This window comes from Pocillopora verrucosa, chromosome 10, assembly GCF_036669915.1.
Source record: "Pocillopora verrucosa isolate sample1 chromosome 10, ASM3666991v2, whole genome shotgun sequence".
Lineage (NCBI taxonomy): Eukaryota > Metazoa > Cnidaria > Anthozoa > Scleractinia > Pocilloporidae > Pocillopora > Pocillopora verrucosa.
Window position 1 is genome coordinate 1,902,496 of NC_089321.1, and position 6,104 is coordinate 1,908,599.

Genomic DNA, 6,104 nt, shown 5'->3' on the forward strand with positions numbered 1-6,104 from the left:
AAAAACGAAACCTATTTAATTTTATGCCAAGAAAGTTGTTAGGGGAAACTCTGTGCAAATTGGTCCAAAATTTCCCGCCAAAAGTCTTAGTATATATACGAAAAAATTTTTTATGACATCTTTTTAATCAATTGAATGGAGATTCAATTAACTAATTAAGATATGAGTTGAATAAAAACTTATTAGAGGAAACGCAATCGTTATTTGACTTGCTTTGAGACAATAAAGATTACAAAGAAAACTGTTCATTCAACGAGTCTTTATTATAAAAACAAATACTCAAGACACTTCACAAGCAAAGAAGTACTTTTTATTGGTAAAATATATATAAATTAAAAAAAAAAACGGCGCATGCGTATTTTAGGTGCCTGTAGTTTTTCTAAGTCTTTGGCGGGAAAATTTAACCATTTTCAAACAGATGTTATAGAGATGCAATCATCAAAATAATTAGTGCATGCGTGTTTAAGCAACCGTATTTTCAAAACAGCCCTTTATATAAAATTACGAAATAACGTTTGCTTTTGCTTACGTTTGACAAATTCTTCCTGGCCTGTCTCGCCAGATGCTAGAAAGAAATGTGCTAAACCTGGTTGAAACTTTCGAAAAAAATCCTGTCTTCTACTGGGATCAGAGACGTCCTTGTTTCATTTGCGCTTGGAGCATCAGAGATGTTACCATTCTGCAAGAAAATAAAAATAAAACAGATCATTAGCTAACGCTAAACTTGTTTGACGACTACAGATTACGAGAAGAAAGAAACACGGATTAAGAAAAATTCAAGAAGACTACGGAAAAATATGAAAAAAAAGTTGTTGTCGAAATAAACTTAAGTTAAATTTAACCTTTCCTGGTTTTGGTGTTCGAGAACTGAACTATTCAATCTTAAGCTGACGGGTTATTACTACACCACCACAGACTATTGTCTTTCGTACCAAAAATTCCTCTGAGAGCATGAAAAATTCAAATATGATAGTTGCATTACTAAGGTTTCTACAAGCTTACACGTAATTCTCTATAGTTCTATTTAAGCCGATGAATACTCCTCTTGCTTTTAGAGAGAAAATCTCAGAAGGTCGAAGAATCCGATTTAGCAGCCGTTTTTCAGTCTCTTCTCGGGGGAAGAGAGCGCGTTGCGTGACGAGACCAAACAACGGATGCTAAGGAGACTACATTCCGCACCGAATAAAGACGCTCTTGCATGTGTTGAAATTTGAAAGAGTACAATTCACGTCTTATGATTTGAGATGGTCTAAAAAACAAAGCAAGCGGAGTTTTCCAAATTGAGACCTTTCCCAAAATTTTCTTGGCACTAAAAATTGGACTTACTTGTTTCCAAATTGGAGAGGGCTTCTGTAATCGGCATCCTCATCTATGACCTCACATAGTGACTTGTGCTCCATGGTGAAGTTTGTGTGATAGAGTAAGGCCAGGCTGGTGGACTCAGCATCTTTCCTTGCTTTCAATGGCGATACGCTAAAATTGGGCACCACAAGTTAAGGCTTCGGTTTTTTTATTTTCAGTCCATTTTCCTGCTTCTTGTGTATCACTATGGTAAGAATTCTCAGGCTGACAACTATATGTTGCCACTTTTCTTACATTTTGTGATAGTTGACTGCTTTAAGAACATGTGAGTGAACTTTCAGTTTGATACTGTTCCATCCATACCCAATTTGCATGGCTCCACAGGATTAACGATAATAACAACAACAATTTTCATTGTCTGTTCTTATTTTACATTTTCACAATCAGGGAAGCCATTGACTGTTTGGTGGGTGATTTTGACAAACAATACTACACTGCTAGCCTTGATAACGTCCACAGGTCAGTAAGTCAGTCAGAGAGTCTGTAAGTTTAAGTCACTCTGTTGTGTGCCAGCTAGCCAGTCAGTAATTCTGCCTACCAGTCTGTCAGTCAGCCAACCAGTAAAGGATTTAGTTGATCAGTTGTCAGTCAGTCAGTCAGTCAGCAAGTAAAAGATTCAGTTGGTCAGTTGTCAGTCATTCAGCTAGTCAGTAAGAAATGATGTTTCACAATTATTGTTCATTCAATTTATCAGACAATCAGACACTTAGTCAGATATCAGAGATTTAGCCATTGAGAATCAACCAGCCAGTCAGTTGGTCAGTCAGTTGGTCAGTCAGTTGGTCAGTCATTAGGTCAGTCAGTCAGTCAATCAGTCAGTCAGCTGGTAAGTCAGTGCACAGGCCTACCGAATTGGTAGTCAGTCTCTGAACTACATGTAAACAGCTGTTCATCAGAAAGTTGGTCAGCCAGTCAGTCAGTCAGTTAGCGAGTCCATCATATGGTCATTCAATCAGTAAGTCAGCCCACCAATCTGTCAGCTTATCAGTCAGCCAGATAGACACTAAGTCACTTAGTCTCTCAACTACATATACAGGGCTCAAAATTGCGACTGATACGGTTGCCAATAATGCAACTAAAACTTTTAACTTGGCAACTAAAAATTTGAGTTTAGTTGCCACTTTAGCAACCATGTTCCTCTAATAAATAAAAGATTAAAGGTGAGAAACAATTTCACAAGTCTCATTTCTGCTTTTCTGCAAAAGGAAATGCAAATTAAGTTTGTTTACCTTTAAGTTAAAACTTGAAATTGCTTTCAAATTGTGACTTCTGAGAGAACATTACAGTGGCTTCTACATGGTGATTGCAGGCGCAACATTTTGTTGAAAGGCAGCTGAATTTAAAAGCGATCTGTTACAGATTCTGTTGCAAGGAACTGGCTTTCCCTAAGTGAGATGAGTCTACACCAAAAGTCATGAATTATTTATCACAAGAGAAGAATACACTAAAATTGACTAAAATTTACCTCCTACCATTCAAAGCTGTGAGAGAAATTAAATTGATAATGTTCCAATACAAAATCATTCACTGAATTTTACCAAAAAATAGCTTGTTACTTTGAAAAAAGTTGCCTCGCCCTCCTGTCCCTTTGTCCTTCTGACTGTCAGGCCCTGTGACATTTGTTTATAAACTACATGCACACAAGATCTTTTTGGAATAGATTCCAGGAGTGGTACTCAATCTCTAGTAATATGAAACTGCTGCTGAATTACTGAATTATTCGCTGTCACACCTATGATTTGGCCCTCAACCATCTCATTATTTTGGATAAATATTTCTTATATGTTAACGCTTTAAATACCATAACGTACCAATTTGATGATTTTGTCTCACTTGTGCATGAAAAAATTAATCTAGAAAAATATATTGCAGTCACTCATAATAAGGAGAAGGAATTCAAGAACAAATGGAAATTTTTTTGTCTTTATAAAATTGTATTGTGTCCTTTTTCTTCTCAACTTTTGTATTTTGATTTGTTTCTTTTCGCTACCTATTTATTTAATAATCTATTAAATTCTAGAAAATTAATACCCTATGTAGTGTCATTAACAAACAAAATTCTTATTAATGACTCAAACAATTAACATGCAAACAATAACCTAAATAGATCAACTGTAATAATGTGAATTTCATAATTTGCTGCAGTCTAGAAATTACCAGGAAGCATGATTGTTGTTAGTATGCAAACAAGCAGTGTTTCAAGGTCTTTCAAAATGTTTGTATTGTATGATTTCTTGCATGTGATGTGACAGATGCAGTTGTTCCTGGCTAAAGTAACCCTGAAATGTTCTCATTACTTTGTTTGCTTACTGCTTAAGGTAGGATTGTCGTGCAGAAGTCTTCCAGGGTTTTTTCTTTCATGTTTTCATGTTTTAAGTTATTCAAGATCAAATATTTTGGTCTGTCCCACAACCACAGCCACAATCTACCAGAAGCCGGACAACAATGCCAATTAAATGAGGCTCTAATCTGAGGTTCTGTTCTTGTACTATCTGGTGACTGCATTTTTGCATTTGGCGACCATTTTGTCTTTGATGATCACCAAAAGGCAACTTGGAATTTTTTTAATTTCAAGCCCTGATGTAGGTAACTGGCCATACACCAGACAGCCAACCACTCAGTCAGTCAGTCAGTCACAGATATTCAGACCGTCGGTCAGCCATTCAGTCAGCCATACAGGCAGGTAGCTTGCCAATCTCTTGATGTCATTACAGAAGTCAATTGTTTTGTCAGTCCCCAAAAAATATATGAGAAGCTCTAATTAGCCCTCTCTTTTTAAATGTTTCTTAGTTTTGGCCTTCCCCATGCTAGAATTTACCATTTTTAAGATTTAAATTACTCTTTAATACAGCTTTATGCTTTCGGATACATATATCTTGTAAAGTTTTCTTTATTGGACCCACAAATCAGACAGTCAACTGTTACAAAACACCATGAAAAATGACAAAGAAATCAACCTTATTTCATTGTATGTTATAATACACTGCAAGTCTACTGTAAATTTCAAGTTTATGTTCTACACACATTGACACTGATGTGCACTAAGTTTGCAGCATCAAGCAATTGCTAAATTGCATCAGAACAGAACTTGGCATAAAAAAAGTATTTGTTTACCTGGTTCATAAAACAGCTTGATCACAGAGGAAAGCAAACATCATCAGGTTTGATCTGCTTGAATCTTTAAGTTGGCCCACTTATTCACCCATCAGACATTTGACCTTCAGAAAATAAGAAATTGATACTGAGCCTACATACTGTACAAAATGGATTCACTTTGGAGAATATTTTTATCATGGCTCTAATCAAAACTATAACAAATTTCTAAAACATGATTGGTTACCAGCCTGATTTGAGTGATAATAGGGTTGTATGTGTGTCATGCTTGTAACTGGGAAGTGTAATAGGACACTTGACATGTCATACCTTTGTACGTGGACAGTACGTGTCATGCGCACACCTTGTTGTTGCAGATTTTACTGAGTTATCTGTTGTTTTTTTTTCATAAAAATGCATCATCAAAGACTAATTTCTTTCTTAAATTTGGTCATAGTTTTAGTCAATTGGTAACAGGACTTTGTGTCGTCCAATTTTGTCAGCAGTCATACAAGTGATAATCAAATCAGACTCCCTCTTCTCGGTCATCTGATTTTGTTAACTTACTCATATGATTGCTGACCGAATTGGACTCTACCATTATTAATAGTCTTTTTGATGTTCTGCACTTTGTTTGTGTAAATTTGTATTTGGTGCAGAATATACCTGAAGCAAAGTGGTGCACGGCTGTAGCTATAAAAAAATGTAGCTAGCCCTTAGAAACAAAACTTCCTTCCCCTATATCTTATAAATGCATTGTTCCCATAACCTCAAATTTAGCACAGAACGTTGTTGTTGGGTAACCATGCAATCACCAGAAAATAAAAGCAGTCTGAAAACATTAAGTTTGCCTCATATTCCACCTTAAGACCTCATATTTCACATGCATTTACTAGTCATTGAGGGTCTCAGGGACATAAAAATCACCTTGGAGCTACCAATTAAATTTTTATTGAGTGGAGATATGAAATATCTCTATGATCAAAAATCTAGTTTTATCATGTGAAAAATCTACTCTTACTACCCTGTAGATTACCCAGCCACAAGTTAATTTGAATGTCATTTTAATAAAAGTTGTGATTGTTGATATAATTAGATTATATCGCTTTTCAGAGCACAGATACATGGAACAAATGGAGAGGTCTTGGAAGAGCATGGTATTTCCGGCTACTCTAAGTTTTACCATCACAACATCGAAATAAATGCAAAAATTACACGTAAAATGATAAATTTACCTTCATTCAATTGTTAGTTCAATGTTCTGTACACTGCAGATTGTCCTAGCCTGGCAGCTTGCAGTCAAGCAAAGCACTCCAGCCAACGCCCCATAAGCATACATGATGAAGGGGCTACCTCTGCCAAGTTACAAACAAATAAAACGCTAAATAAACTCGAATAATCAAATAACCAAACTTTTAGTCCAGCATAGAGTACTCTCATTTTATCCACATGTGCAATATGGCTGAATTCATCTACGTTCGAAAAGGGTTGTGGGAGATGTAATCAAACTCGTTCCCATGATCTTCCCGATATGATGAGGAAGGAACCTGCCATAAAATCATAGGCGATTTAGTCCGTAACGCACCAACTACGCAAGGCTAGGAGAATCGCGCGCAGTTAAGCACCAACGTACGTTCTACAGTTAAAGA

The 6,104-nt window shown here is 36.2% G+C and overlaps 1 long non-coding RNA gene across 1 annotated transcript; it reads right to left on the reverse strand.

Moving 5' to 3' along the window:
* Window positions 1-407: 407 nt before the first annotated feature.
* On the reverse strand, window positions 408-5,912 carry LOC131791223 (uncharacterized). The gene is made up of 4 exons (XR_010719029.1): window positions 5,691-5,912; window positions 4,477-4,580; window positions 1,327-1,473; window positions 408-679 (listed from the first exon to the last, which is right to left on the reverse strand). It is a non-coding gene; the product is annotated as an uncharacterized lncRNA (long non-coding RNA).
* Window positions 5,913-6,104: the final 192 nt, after the last annotated feature.